The sequence below is a fragment of the Dromaius novaehollandiae genome, chromosome 5, assembly GCF_036370855.1.
Source record: "Dromaius novaehollandiae isolate bDroNov1 chromosome 5, bDroNov1.hap1, whole genome shotgun sequence".
Classification (NCBI taxonomy): domain Eukaryota; kingdom Metazoa; phylum Chordata; class Aves; order Casuariiformes; family Dromaiidae; genus Dromaius; species Dromaius novaehollandiae.
This window is the reverse complement of record NC_088102.1, coordinates 26,250,618-26,266,410: the sequence shown is the minus strand read 5'-3', so window position 1 is coordinate 26,266,410 and position 15,793 is coordinate 26,250,618.

The window sequence follows — 15,793 nt, the reverse complement described above, 5'->3', positions numbered from 1 at the left end:
CAGCATCATACACCCTGTGTATGCAGTGCCGTCTCCATAGGCCTCACTTCTTCAGTACTGCCGAGGTCCTCCTTCCAGGCACTGGCACTCACTGGGATGATGCCTGTAAACCAGGCAACTAAGAGGCCTCTCAGCCTGCACTCAAGAGGTGGAGGAAGAGGCTGAAGCAGTGGTGGCTAGTAGGAAAGGCCACGGGATAGAAAGGGACTTGAATGGGAAAAAAAAAAAAAGTGTGCAGTGCTGGGGAGGGAGGTGCAACATGACAAGATTTTTCTACACTTACAACGGCTACCCCTCCTCCACCCCACAGTCACCACTACCTCTGGCTGTGACAAGCTCTATCTTTGAAGCAACTCAATCCCTTTCCAGGCTTGCTTGCACATTTCCATGCTCTCTCCCTCCCCTGCCCAACCTGCATCTAATGCCTCCCTTATCACACTGTGCATGCAGCACTGCAGGCTCACTGCACTCCAGGGTGCCCACAGCTACCTACTGCTAGCAGCCACTGCCAGATGTTATGGACTATGTCTGTTTTCTGACCAGCTTCCTCTACCCTTCTTACATAGAACTGCACTGCTTTTTACATGATGATTAAATTAGGCCCACAGCCTTCTCCGAATGTTGTACCAGCTTACAGCAGGTTTGGATTTGGCCACCATGATAGGAAGAAATCATAACTTTAGGTTAAATATAGCACAGTAACTATCAATTTATGGCTTTTAGAAAGGCAGCAATTTGGGGGTTCTGAAAAGTTTATGTGGCACCTGGAGCTGTCAGAGTCATGGGGTCAGTGAGGATAGCCAGAGGGTTATGGAGACTTGGGGTCAGGACCCCACTTAGGCTCTCCTCATTCCCTTACTTCTGAAGTGACAGCTGCCTTCCTTACATTTCCTGGTCACCCTTCTGCTTTTTCTAGGCTTTCCTTACTATTACTCAATCATGCTATGGAGAGGGAAAAAAAAAAAAAAAAAAAAAAAAAAGTGATTCTTTATGGTAAGCACACTGAGCAATGGCAGAAGCTGAGGCCAACCTGACATTTCCCCTTACAGAAGAGCTTTGAAGGAAACACTAGAAAAACAATAACAGGAGGACTAACCCTAGTGTGCTAGGGTGGCTGGAAGAGACAGAGCCTGATAACTAGCTAATGAGACTTGGGTTTAGAAAGCACAGGAATGGTTCAGCAAAACACAACAGCCCACAATGGAGAGGCCCATCATAGTTCTGGTCTTTGTGGGCTCCCTTCCACAGGGCCTGGGTAAGACTAGGAAACAGTTTTCAGCTATAAGAGTAACAGCAGCCAAATGATGATAAACTGGAGTGAAGTCACAGAAAAGGCCAGAACTGGCCACAGGCTCAACAGATGGTTTGTGAGGAAGACTGAGAAGACGACAGACAACAGCTTCCCCTGACATATCACGGATTGCCAAAGACTTCAGTGCCTCATACACTGAACCCTTCTTAAATCTAACCAGTTACATGCTGACACTGGCTGAATGCATTCAGCAACCCTCTCTCCTGAAACCCCAGACTGAGTTATTTCACAACTTCACAATGATCAGGCTTGTCAGCACACAGAGCACACTCAGAAACAGCTGGTTCAGACCACAGGCCCACTTAGGCCAGCACCCTCTCTCCTAAAGCAGACAACAGCAGATGAGCAGGGAAAAATATAAAAAACATGGCAAGGAGATACCAATATGTCTCCCAGCAGTTTAAGACTCAAAGACTTCTTGAGCTAGAGATGAAGTCTTTGTATTTCATAATCCTTGATGAATGTTTCTTACATGAATTTGTCCCATCACTTTTTCAACCACTACAAGCATTCAAGCTGCCACAGCACCCTGCAGCAGTGAGTTCCATGGATCGTTGTTTGAAGAAATATCTCCTTTGCTCATTCTGAACATGCCATTAGCTAGTTCCATTTCATGCTCCTACATTTTGTATGAGAAGATACAACAAACAGTCCCACACTCATTTTTCCCTACCCTTCCTGATCTTCTAGGTCTCGCTCAATTTCATGTTCAGTCATTTCTTTTCAAAGATGAAGGACACCTGCCAGCCCTACCCCTTCACCACGTACACACTGCACCAATTATGTTAAGACAACATGGTAATGAGAAAGGCAAATGGCTGCTTTGCACCACCTGAACTAGATGCTTTAATATCAAGTATAAAACCTAGTCCCTATCTCAGATATAATAGCAGATAGATACAGATCTCGCTTTCTGTATCTATCTACACACAAACATAGCTACAGTCCCCATGTGTCTTAGTTAGGCTCTCATTCACAGCACTACTGGAGTTCACGTTTATCTTCAAAATAGCTTACAAACAAGAATGGCCCATTTAAATCATTTCTTCCTAACAATAACAGATCAGAATCCTTTTTTCTTTACAAGAATGTAGCCTTTACCCCATAAATCTTTTTTCTCCTTCTTTCTTCCATGTGGAACTGAGAGAATTCAAAAGGCGCCTTGTACTTTATCTGATACAATCCCTTTATTATAGTACAAATGAGTGTTTTAAAAACTTAACAACTTTAATGCATTCCCTGATGTATTAAATAGAGATTTTTAATATATTCCTTCTTATAAAAACTTAATTTCTGTTTAGAAACCACATCTCTCTTAATTCAGAAATACCAAACTTTTTCTTTTACAAATGCTTTAAAACAACACATTTATCTTTCTGTAAAAAGTCTTTGAATCAAATGCATTATTTTGATGAATGAAATTATTATATGTTTTGCTCTCTGATTTCAAGAAACTGGCATTACATTTTCAATAAGCTTTATCACACATCCCCAATGTAACTGCAATTATTGAATAATAAAAGGCAGGACAGTAATCAGATAAGGAGAAGCCAAGACAGAGCAAACCTGAAATCACTTTGCCTAAATTGGCAAAAATCAACACAAAACAAGGCTGCATTTAATAGATGACATAGAACAAAGCACATAAATCATGTTTTTGAGAGGGGTTAATTTACACCATATGCCAATTAAGTCAAGTGCAATACACAGGTTATGAATAATCTCATCGGGGTGAAGAGTGTTATATTTGTAAGGAAAATGATCCAGCTGAAGCCAAAATTATAATCACCGTCAATAATTACATTTCCAGCACTGTAAATTCATTTCCATTGCAACACTGAAAGCAGTCAACTCTGCAAGTAATTTTCTATTACCATTTACATTATTAAACTCAAACACATTAACCAAATTCTTGTTTATATTTTTGCCAGTGCTTTATGCTACTGCAAACCAATGATCCTTTGGATCAAGCTTAGGAAATAGAATTTCACCAGATACGACTGACTCTAATGAATCCCTGTAACCAAGCTTGGGGCAATTGCTTATTTCCCTGTTTTTTTTTTTTTTTTTTTAACAAAGCATAAAAATTCAGCAGTGCCCCAAGGGAGTGATGCTTACAGGAACAGCATTAATGTGCTCATTATCTTTGCTGGGTGCTGTCCCCAGCTCTGTCACTCCCCTAAGCACTTCTATCTGGGACTCTCTTTTTCTAGCTACAGAAAAGCCTATATTGCTACTGGTGCTTCTTCCCATCTCTTCTTTCCACCACAGCTTTATGATTTCTCATAATCAGGCACATGCTATGACCTAGTCTGTAGCCCTGGCTAACCTTTGACATGTTTTGTTTTTTTTCACTACTAGATAGCCTCTCTCTCCCACTGCCTCCCTCCTCCTCTCCCATTTCTGGCACAGTGCCCCTGCAGCTGAGGAGACCTTCAGTCCCCTGTGCCAGCTGACCACATGGAGCTGCTCCAGGCCCCTCATGGGATAGTCTGCTCCAGCTCCTGAAAATCAGCCCCCCCAGGCTAGCAGCCAGCTCATTTCTCTGGATGTCTTTCACTTGGATGGAGGATCATCCTGGTCGAGAATTTTTACTGTTTCCCATTGCTGGGTTTCTGCTAAGACTTCCTGGCATTCCAGTCCTGCAAGGAATACAACGCAACAGAAGGGACATTTGCCACATCAAGGAGAGGGCTAGAGGAGGGCATTTGCAAAATGGCACTGATACTGTCATTTGGGTCAGGTTATCCTTCGTTTTCATTCTCAAGCTTGTATATGCAGACAGGAACCAAGTACAGGCCTGAGACACAGCCCACAGTCAGACTAGATCATGACAGTTTAGTTAATCAGACAAACTATGCCAAACCTGCCTCTCCAGTGAAATACCGTGCTAACTTCATGCTCCACTATGCAACTCAAGAGAGCCTCAGAATCTTGCCTGCATAAGCCAGCAAGAACATGTAGTAGCATATTACACAGCAACACGTGTCATTGCCAGTGCTGAACCAGAAAAACAGCGTTCTCATGATGCTGTGTCTATTTGGCAAGATAGTTGTTAACGTGAATTAGTTATAGCAATTACAGACACAGTACCACGTTCACACTCAGTGATCACAGAAAGTAGAAACATTTTACAAAAAAAGTCATAAACACTTTCTAAACAAGCCAAGGAATGTAAACATTTCAGAAAACGTAGTCAAAAAAAGAGAATCAAGTCAGGACACACACTCCACAGCTATATTTCTTAAGAGACCACCTTGCCTTTTCAAAAGGAAAAGAAAGTGCCTGGACTACCTTATGTCCCAGTGTAGTCTGTCAGCTGGAAGTGAGCAAAGGATAAACAAAACCACAGTAGATGATAGGCAAATAAAATGCTTTGAGTTTAGAAAAATTATAACTTTGCTATCATAATTACGAACATCTTGATTAAAATGTTGAAGACAGAAAAGCAAATGCAAACCCATTTCTGCACTTCTCTTCTGAGCCTGCCAGCCTTTGCCACAGGCAGAGGAAAAGTGTTTGAGAAGAGTAAAAGCTTGGTAGCCCACATGTGTGCTGAATTCCATGAGAGATATTGCGGCTCGGTAACCCCACTGCCCAGCACTTCTTTCTGCCATCCGTGGCCTACTGTGAGCTCTTTGGGCAGGAACCTCCTTTTAGTTCCATGGCTGCTCAGCACACATAAAGTAGGCCCTTGGCTCACCCTTTCTTCCCCAGGGAACGTTGCTTACAAATACATTCTGGAAAGTGGCAGAATCCTCAGATAGGTGGGGCCTGGGATCTCTCACACACTAAGAGACTTGATCACTGCATTGGCTCAATCAGCTCCGGCCAGGTTTGAAAAAACATCTTTGTTTTTTGCTCTTCACATGGAACATGTCCACAAAATGGGACATAAATGCTGCAGTCTGGAGTTTAGGATCGCTATGTGTCCCAGAGTATGTTGCTAAGTTGCTTCTGTCAATTTTCTAGACATTCTTGCATACAAGGATGGGACTAGGCTACTTATACCTGCCTGACTGCTGTGCATGTTATTTATCCTAATACAAGGAATAAATAAATTACCCCCAAGCTGTCAGTGAAATACCAGGCTAATTACAAGTCCTGTCACCTCCCTGGTACTGGGTTCCATACACTGTTGATTTCATTTATTCTCATAGAGGTCATCACAGCAAATGCCCTTTTCACTGAGTCTGGCCCTGCAGCCTCCACAGCATGAATTCTTTGTCTGGCAGATATGCACTACTGTATTCAAAGATCAAAAGAGCTAAAGAATAGAAATTGCAACAGACCCTGTCTGGGCTATGAGTGGTTGCAATTCAGCTGTGATATCCCAAGGGAGTAGGGATAACCTGAGTTGGGATAATGTTTCACAAGGTGAGCAGAGCTGTTGTGATGTTCTTCAGGAAAGCATCCTGGTGACCTCCCAGCCATGACTGAGAAATCAGATAATCTCCTTCATGAACACACATCAGGTAACTGGCTACCCAGCAAGCTGGGAACACACAGTGCCTCCATAAAAAAAGGGAGAGGAAAAATACAATAAATATAGTGATAACTCGGACAGAATGTTCAGTAGTGTCTCTGTGCTTCAGACTTGGCTGAGGATTAAAGACCCTTTGCAGTTAGCTCCACACTTCACAGTTACTGCTGCTAACCAGGTTAAATAATCAACTCTCTCAGTTACTCTTCTCCCTTCACATTCCTCAACCACCATTTCGTAGTGGAAGGGGGCAGACCCAGTCCACTCCCCAGGAACCTGCTTATTTCTGCAGGATCCCTTCTCATGAGTAGGATGGATCCCTTCTCATGGCTAAGAAGGATCCCACTGCCTTTGTACTTCAGATGCATTCTGAGGCTCCAAAGAGAAAAGAGTGATAGAAGTGGGACAGAACAAAGAAAACATGACACAGTTTGTTCCCTTTCTAATTAGTTGCCATAACTAGCTTTACCGCCTGTTTGCTGCTTATCTGGCTGGCATGGACATGACATTTTTGCCCTACATTCACCATCAACCCTTGCATCAGTAAGAGTACAGTAAACAAATGGGAGGCCAGCATGCTCCTGGAAGAGATGGAGAGATGGAACCATTAACAATGGAAAATACTAATGTGATCTTGTTCCTCACTCTAACCCTCAGTATGGCTGCCCTCTTCCTTCTATTCCTAGAGGGAGTCTTTGGAAATTTCTCCTGGGTTACAGGTACATGCAGGAAAGGAAAGGGAAGAAAACATATACAGAGAAAGGGAAAATGTGTCAATTCAGAGCTTAAACATCAGTGAACTTAATCAGATTCCCACATACATGAGGGGCGACAGGCACTTACTATGTGCTTTTCCTTCATGTTCTTCCAGATTGGACAGTAATAATGAGGGGGAAGAGTCCACCTGTACAAGACAGGCAGAGTCCAGCACTCTTAGTCAACAGAAAAGCTGAATGATTTTTTTCTCCATCAGCAACAGAGTTCCCCATACCCACACAGAGTTCTCTAAAATGCTCTTTTACTCAGTAGCAGAATTCAACTCATTGCCCCAAATCTCATTTTTGATAGCCAACAGCAAAGAATATAAACCATAGGGAATGAGGGTCATTAGATTTAGAGTAAGGAAGCTCTAGAACTGCTCCTCAATAGGGGGCAGAGGGGCAAAAACTATGGCTACCTTTAAAATGCAACTCCATCAGCGTACACTTGCATGAGCCAAAGTATCCCCACTGGTCCCAAGTTCATCTGTTCCTAGTTCCCTTCTTTAGGCAGAAGGGATTGCTGTAAGTGTAGCAGCATTACACAAGAAAGCCTCTTTTGGATAAGCAGGCCTTAAAGATAAGTACTTATCCAGACATCAAGAGAGAGTGCTTCTCTGTGCCAGGCTCCACTGGAGAAAGATCTGCTGGAGAGACATCTCTCCTAGAATTACCCTTTCCAAATAATGAAGATGAGATACCTTCAGAGACTGAGGTGTCAGGAGAGCAGATGCTGGAACAAACTGCTGAAGAATAACAAATCACCAGCACAGTGTACCATGTACATCCAAGGGATCTGTAGGGGCTTGGGATGGAAGTGGCTGAGCTGCTAAAAACATGAATTCTCTCGTTAAAATCAGCTGTTCTACTGGAGTAATGAAGGGTAGCAAATGCTGTAAGTTGTTCTAAAAAAGGCAGATGGGGTGATCTGGGAAGTCACAGACCACTGAGCTTTACTTCAAACCAGGTAAATTGGTTGAATTACCAAGTAAAATTAGAAACAGAGGAACAGACTGGCACGATGAATTCATTTAATTTTGCTCCAGTGTCCTTGCCTTCTTTCCACTGCTCCCCAGTAGCTCAAAGACCCTATTGATTCTCCTGAAGTCTCCTACTTAGATCATTTCTCATTATTATTTTTGTGTGTTTGGCTTTGTCCTACAGAAAATCCCTCCTCACCCTCCTATCCACTTAATGCTGCTCTGGGAGAAGCTGAATAAGCAAAATATTTGTATTTAATCAGGTAATAACTGTACTGCCACTGTGGGTGTTAAACAAGAAAGAGGTAATAGTGAAAAATCATGCCTGATGTCATAGTGATCCAGCACCAGTCCTTCATTTGTCCCAGTCTTAACAGAAGGGAACTGTAAATTCTAGGAGGTTAGTTAGTTAAACTACTTCAAACAGGGTTTTACCATGAGAAAAGCCATGCAACAGCCTGCAAGAACATTTTAGTAATGAGTTTTCTACATGAACCCTTATATAATGTCTGATCCAGATGGAGCATTAGGATGGAAAGAAAGGCCCGATGATTTCTTCAGTTTCCTAGGCAAGACACACAGAAAAGAATGACCTAGAAGATGTTTTGGTCCTGTGCCTAGAAACTGTTTCCCCTGGAATCAGCAGTCCCATCCATTCCCTCTCCCCACTGATTCAGGACTTCTATCTTGCAGCATAACTCCTTTTTCTGAACAAGTAGTGGGGAGGAAGCAGCAATCTGAAAGATGCTGGCCAAGACAGGGCCAAGCTATTGATGAAGTAGCCAGGATGTGACAAGACAGGGGCAGAAGAGTAAATAATAATAAAATAACAAAAAGAGATTAAGCTCCATATGAGGAACTGGAAACAGGGGAGCCTGGAGCAGAAGACAGGAACCAGTGTGGGACCATTACAGGACTGCATGTCTAGATTCCTACCAATGGAGAAGCATCAGAAGCTACAGGCAGAGGGAGTCTGATCGGAAAGACCCAGAAGCTCTCATTCCCATCCTACAAAAACCTGTGCTGGAGACACAGAGGTATCCAGTCTGCAGCCTGCATGCCACAAAGATGCACAGATAGACACTACTACAGTTGTACTTCTGTTTAAATCATTCCACCATAGATATTAGCAAAGCTACCCTTTCTTGCCTGGTAATTATTGACTGTTAGATGGAGCTTAATTAACACTCATTACTTTGGTAGGCTTGTTTCTAGCACTGTAATTACTCCAGAAAATCACATGTTAACTTGACTAGAAAGTTAACAAGTTAATAGTTTTTACTGTTCAACCAGAGAAGGCAAGATTTTACCTAAAAGCCCCTTCATGCTCTGGCATCTGGAAACACTACCCTGAAGAAACCACCAAAGAACCACATTGTTCCTTTACTGTTTTATCTATTTTGCATATTAATTTTCTAAGTATTTAATGTTTCTAGCACCTAATTCTGTAAGCATCTAATGTCAGTAATTAGTGACATTAATTAACACATTAGAATATAATTCATGCCAATTACCCAATCACTTTCATCAAACTAACTTCAGTGTTTATTTGGACACTACTATAGTTAAATTGTTGTTATAACTTCACTCTAGATTTTGTTAAACATTCTAACTTAACAGCTTTCATGACTACTAAGACTTTATTTTCCTTTCCAAGAAACCAGACCCCAACATTTTTCTGGGTAGACATTAGCTTCCATATATGCACATGTTGCCAATGCAATTCACTTTTAATCAAACAAACTCTTTAGGTCTAAATTCCCGTTTGCATTTCTGAAAAATTAAAACTCCCTCTGCAAAGTCACTGCAACACTTCTCTTTCACTTTAGCCCCAAATCAAAGTGGATATTAGGAATTATCACACTTATGGCCTTTATAGCCCAGGAACTGGAGCATCTCTATGCTTGCCTCTGAGTTGCAGTGCATCTGATGCCTCACTAAACCCCGAGAGGTTTGGTGTACCACGGCACCAAGCAGCTGTAATTACCTCTGGAAACCAGCCGCCAGTCAAATGACAAAGAAGTCTGCAGAGCCATTTCCCCCAGCCCACAAAGCTGAGCACTTAGACCATTTAAATACAATATTAAATAGAACAAGACAAGGGCAATATGTTATTTTTGCAAAGCTGGGCTTGTCACATTTGCAGAATTAATATGGTGTGGCAGGAGATGAAAGGGCCACCTTCTCCAAGGAGCTCCCACATCTATGGAGCCAGACAGCTTGAGCCCAAGAACAAGGTGCCTGGCTTTGAAGAACCGCAAAGTTTTCCGACATGAAACGGACAACTGGCAGCACATCTCAAGTCCTCTGAAGTAACCACAAAGATGAGAAAGTAATGACAGGGAAGGCTGAAAACAGACATGTTTCCTATTGAGCCTCAGAAGAGTTTTTCTGAGTCTCACTGGAACGCTGTGCAACAGGCCTCTGTGAGTTTTGTTGAAAGTGATAAGCCTTCACACCATGGCAAACTATAACCAGCAGGAACACCTGGAAGAGAAAGAGCAGTGGCAGTCTCTAGGAAATGTTCTTTCTGGGAGCTCTGGACAGTGTTACATAAATTATTTTATTTACGTAGTCCTGTCAGTGAACTCTGTGCTCCACAGTCAAAGGGGAGGACTACTGTCTGCTCCAAGGAACTCTGCCATCTAAATTACAGACAAATCCCTGCTGCTGTTCAAAGAGGATTACTTTCTCCGCAAATTTGCTTTTGCTTTGAAAGACGGAAACATTTAGGATATAGTAAAGATGATGAACAACTGCCTGCTTTACAAAGTGAGCTGTGTTCCTTTAGCAAATACCAGCAGTGTCACCACAGATGGTATCTTGTTCCTTTTGCCTTTCCTCCAAACAAAAGCTATAGTCACTCAATTCCTTTCTGAACATTCTCCTCTTCGGGAAGAGCATGTGGCTCGGGACACTACCTCCAAATCAGAACTTCACTTGGAGATCTCCTGCCAAAAAAATCTTAGGGAGAAATTGAAAGAAAGCACACCATCTTTTATTTCTTTTGACAATTTGGAAAGCTTTTCCTTTTTATTTATTTATTTAATTTTAATTTTTAAGCACAGTGCTCTTTTGCCTGGTTGCCAGCCAGCTCTTGGATTCCCAAGACAGAGAGAGTCTGGTCAATGTGGGAGTCCCCCAAGCCTGAAACCTGGCCAGAAAAGACTGCTTGAAGGAAATACGGGAGGTTTTTAGACTACCTGTCCAATTCAAGTGTGACCTTCTTAATGGGAAGTCTAGTGACTGTGACACCACCCACCCAACACAGGACTGAGCACAAGCAGTTCCACAAGCCAAGACACACAGCAGGATTTTCTCTCTTCCCCTCCAAGCATAAGGTGGTGTCATTGCCCAGAAGGTCAATCCCACTCCACAGTCCTCTTTGGGAAAGAGAGAGGCCATTTTAAAGAAGGAGAGGTGGTTCCTTTGCGGGCACTGGAAATCCCCCTGAGTGACAGAAAACAGTTCTACAGCAATTGCTTTGTTTAAAATGCAAAATGTGGATGTGTTTAGAGGACGTATCAGCATCAATCACTGTATGCAAATACTGCCTGTGGAGAAGAGCTTCCCCTGTAAGTCACTCCTCACTGCCCTAATCGAGTTAATACTAGTGACTGAGGGCATGTTGAACGCTGATGGGCTGCTGATAGCGCTGTCCCAGGAGAAGATTAATAAAAGGCAGCAGGAGTGCTTAGCCCCAACCAGGGCATGCAGCTGGGGCGGGGGGGTGGGGGTGGGGTGGTCCGGACAAGGTTGTCTTTCTGTCTGGAAATCATTGCCCATTACCAGAGGGGAAAAAAAAAAAAAAAGCCTTGCAGCCCTCTTCCACAATCATCAGTATGCTTGTGGAGGAAGGTCAGTCCAGGCCACGCACAGATTTGAAAGGAGACACTGCTGACTTGTAGTCTGTATCTCCCTTCACAGGGGCGCATAGGTCTACAAAAGATAGCTAAGAAAGGTGAGTCTGCCAATGTTAGGCTTATATTCGCCCAAGTGGGGGTCTGCATCAAGCCTAGGGAGCCACAAACTGGCACCGTAAACTACAGAGCAGTACTGTAAGGATTTGCTTAGCATGTCATGAAGGGGGGGGAGATCTATTATACAGGCCCTGGCCGTTACTGAGGAAAAATGACCTCACACTTTTTGTGCCAGCTCTACAAGGCTGATAGTGGCAGCCCTACAATGTCTGTAGCCAGTGCCCTGCAAGGTGACAGCATCAGTCCCAGCACTGGGCTGTCTGTGACTGTGTGGGAATGGTTTTCAGGAGGTAATGCTCTCTCTAATCACTGAAGGCAAGGCCCTGACCAGCATGAGTAGCTCCAACTGCAAGTGAACTCCTCTGTCAAATGCAGTCCTTGGCACTTCCTGGCAGATGAGCTGAAGTACTGCTAATGATATTCATTAACATCATTCCCTCCCTTTCTCATCAGCCAGAGAAGTAGGAGTAGAAGAGTAGTAGGAGGGAGTGCAAACATTCTCATTTCCTCAGTACTGGGAACAGAAAAGAAATGAAGTACTGCTAGTTAGGTTGCTTTTCATCCACTCTTTGACAGCAGTACTGCTGCCTACAATTCCCCCTTGTCCTCCTTCTCAGTGCTTTTGCCTTTTACCTTGCCACCTTCTTCTAGCTTCTCCCACCATCATGCTGACCCTATCACCCACACCTGCTCCCTGCACCAAGCTGTTGCTGCTAGGGCTTCTTCCTTCTGGCCTTCTGGTGTAAAGACTCCTGCTGTGAGCTCCTCTTCCACCACAGCTGCCCTCCTCTGAACCTGAGTTATTGTCCCATGACTCCTGTATGTCTGAATTACACTGTCAGCTTCTTGGAGATCTGGAGTATTATCTTTTAGTGCATTCAGAACATTTATATTGCTCTATAAATATGGAAGGTAAGAGTCTAGTGCTGGCAGCTCCAGCAGATGCATAGGAAGAGGATGATGGCCTGCCAATGGAGTGAGATCATTCTGCTTACTGGAAGATTTCATACCAAAATAGGTTTCTACCTGGAGTCCAGTACCCATCAAAACCTCTCTGATCCTGGCAAGAGCAATGCCACTGCTGTGTGAGGAAACTGTGAGCAGCCGATCTAAATGCAACAGTTCTCAGTGATGTGCTTCCAACCAGCAAGTAATATGCAGTGACAAAGACTTTGAATGAGAAGCATTCTCCAGACATGCCAGTCAGTGAAGAGTAGCATTTGCTCTCCTGGAAAACATCCAGTTATGCAAGGCCAACCTGGTCTGTAAGGGGCTTGAAATGGGAGATGACACCTCCAAGTTGGCTGCTGACGTGTAATGCAAGTGTGTCTTAAACTACTAAGAGGATGCTAGACCCAGTCCCCAAAAAGAGGACCTTGCATCATTACACCCCTAACAAGGTTGGTTCTTCTGCAAGCAGTATCACCATTACAGGCTGTGTCTCCAGGGTCGGCTGAGGAGTCCCTTATACTGTATATACAATATTTCTAGTGACACAGTGCAATGCCTCTGGGCTTCTAGAGAAGAGACTCACCATTACTGCTGAATGATGAGTAATACAGGCAAGGCAGGAGAAGCAAACCTTCTGGCACACTTCATGTTTACATCATAAATGCTAGCAGTGTGCCACCTATCTTTCAGTTCCAAAACACACTTTTGTCTGCTTCAGGTTTTTATGTGAAACCATTGCCAGAGCAGATAAGGAAGGGGTAAATGCTAAGTCCCCTTTCTTCATGCCGTCATCTCTAAGCCCCAGCAGATATTCCTGCTTGCCTATAAATTGTTACAACTTGTCCACAGAAACTGATGGACTACTGACCTGCAGTTAGAGGGCTGCTTATACATTATTTTGGGACATGGATACAAGACAGAAGCAGGCAGGAAGCTCTTTCATTTATGTTCTAGCCCCACATATTCCACAGCTCTGACACACACCTAGGCATGTTAAAGCATGAGCAGCTTACACTCAGCTGAAGGGCTGGAAGTTTGCACATCGCTCCTTTAACCCTCTCTCCATTTCTTTCATTTGAACCTGATGTCCCTCCTCAGGCATCAGCTGCATAAGAGTTCCCCTGATTCAGGACCAGCAAAGACACCTATAGAATGAAGATCAGCTATTGGATAAGTTTACTGTCAGCTCTCCAATCCATGACTGGAGTCGTTCTTCCAATGTCAAACAGCTCAGACCCAATGAAACCACCACTCTTGAGGATGGCAATCTGTTTGGGGAACAGAAAGGATGTTGCTTGTTTCCCAGTGGGGAGTTTTCTTCTGGAATACAAGCTGTTTCCCTCCCAAGGCAGCAGTGGGGGGGAGCAGAAAACCTGGGATAGAGGGAGGGGATGTGAGCAGCAGGTTCTGGCTTTACAAGAGGATGATAAATGATAACAGCACTAGGAACAAAACCAAACATCCTTCATACTGTCAGAGCAATGAAGCCAGCACATAACAAGACATGGGCACAGGGCAGTGTGGTTGCTTCCCAGAGAAACGCACAACTATCAAGTTACTTCTGCTCTGAGTCAACAGACCAATTCATCTTCCCTGGGTTCCTGTGGCAGAAGGCAGGTGACAAAGGGGAAGTAATTCCTCTCCAGTTCTCCAAGAGCTTCAGCTGCTCCACAGTGTATTGAATTCAGTAGGCAGGGCCAGGTCAGTGCTGGATGCCAGTGCACAAGAGCTATAAGAGGATGTGAACTGGAGATCTCTGGCTGATGATGGGTAGTGTGGGGACACTGCAGAGGAAGACGATGGCACTGGGGCTTTAAGCACAGAAAGGAGGGAAGCGTCCAGAAGATGAGGGCCACAGCACCCAATACCCATCATGGTATTCTCCCAGATTCATGCTCCCCACAGAATTTTGCCATCCTGCAGATGAGAACAAAGAATCCCTTCCTGAGGCTTACCTCATCTTTGCACTAGGAGGTCACCAGGACAATGGCAGTATGTGGTGAAGGCAGGAAATGCAAAAGTCATCACCTCTCTCAGGCTTCCTGAGTAGCACACTCAGTGAATGAGCGTTCTGCTCAGTGCAACTGCCCTTCTGCCTTTCCCGTAGTCCCAGACTTGATGGTGAGGAAAAGATGAATGGCCAACACAGAAGCAAACATGCAGTAGGGGGGTGGGGTGGTCATGCCCAGGTTTGCTTTTCCCAGCTCCCTATCAGTTCCTCCTACTATACCCAAAGCTGGCCCTGTTCTTACACTGAATGTAACATACAAAGCATCACACTCAATGGGCATAAGTGCATGCAGCCACAGAAGACTCTCTAGCATTACCAGCCTGACAGACCATTCCTCTCAATATTGAGGGGTGCAGGAAAGTCATTCCAGCTAAACTCCAATTTCCTTTAACAGAACAGTAACAATACTTAGCAATTCTTCCCCCGACAACAACATCTCATCTTCATCCACTGATGGTGAGAGGCACAGATAGCTGTCACTGTTCTTAGCTTGCTGCTGGAAAAATAGAGACACTGTAAAGGAAGTGACCTTCCAAGGTCAAACACAGCAAGGATCACACACAGACTTTCGCACTTCCCTACTCTTCATGTTGTTCACAATCTCTTTATTTTGCAAACACTTCGAAAATGAGTTATAACCTCCAGCAACACACAAACATGCCAGCAAGCTGTCCATGAGCAAGGCATCCTCCTCATCCCCCTCCATTGCAGATGGCAACTCTGTAAGGCCCCCCAAAAAGCAAGAAGACTCTGTGATGCCAGTTTGGGCTTGTCTTCTGTTTGGGGCTCTGAGGACTACTGGCTACTTTCCCTCCTGCTATCAGGAGTGGCCAATGACTTACAGAGATTCTAGCGGAATGAATTTCTTTTTTAAAGACACCTGATGCTCAAAAACACCAGCAAAATGGGAAAAGTGTGAATATTAAGTGGAAAAAGCCTTTGGACACAGGCAAGAACCAGATCTGTCATGTAACAAAGCACAACAGAAAACACAAATCAAGCCTGGAAGTAGGCGACAGAAAGCAGTATACAAATTCACACGCCATGTAGAACTGAGCAGGTCGTAATCCTGAAACCATCTACCAAAGCCATTACAAGTAGCTCTGTGAGCAGTGGGATGAATGAATCCCAGCTTCTTGTGGATTTGCGTCCTGGTCAGATCTCCTGTGTAAAAACAGGTGAACTCTGATCAGAGTTTTTGCTACAACTAGGATAAATTATGCACCCCTTATAAAGGACTGTCTTGTGTCTGTTTAACAGGGGGTGAGGTTAGGAACTTTTCCTTCAGTGCAAGCACTGGAAAGTCTTTTTCTCTGTC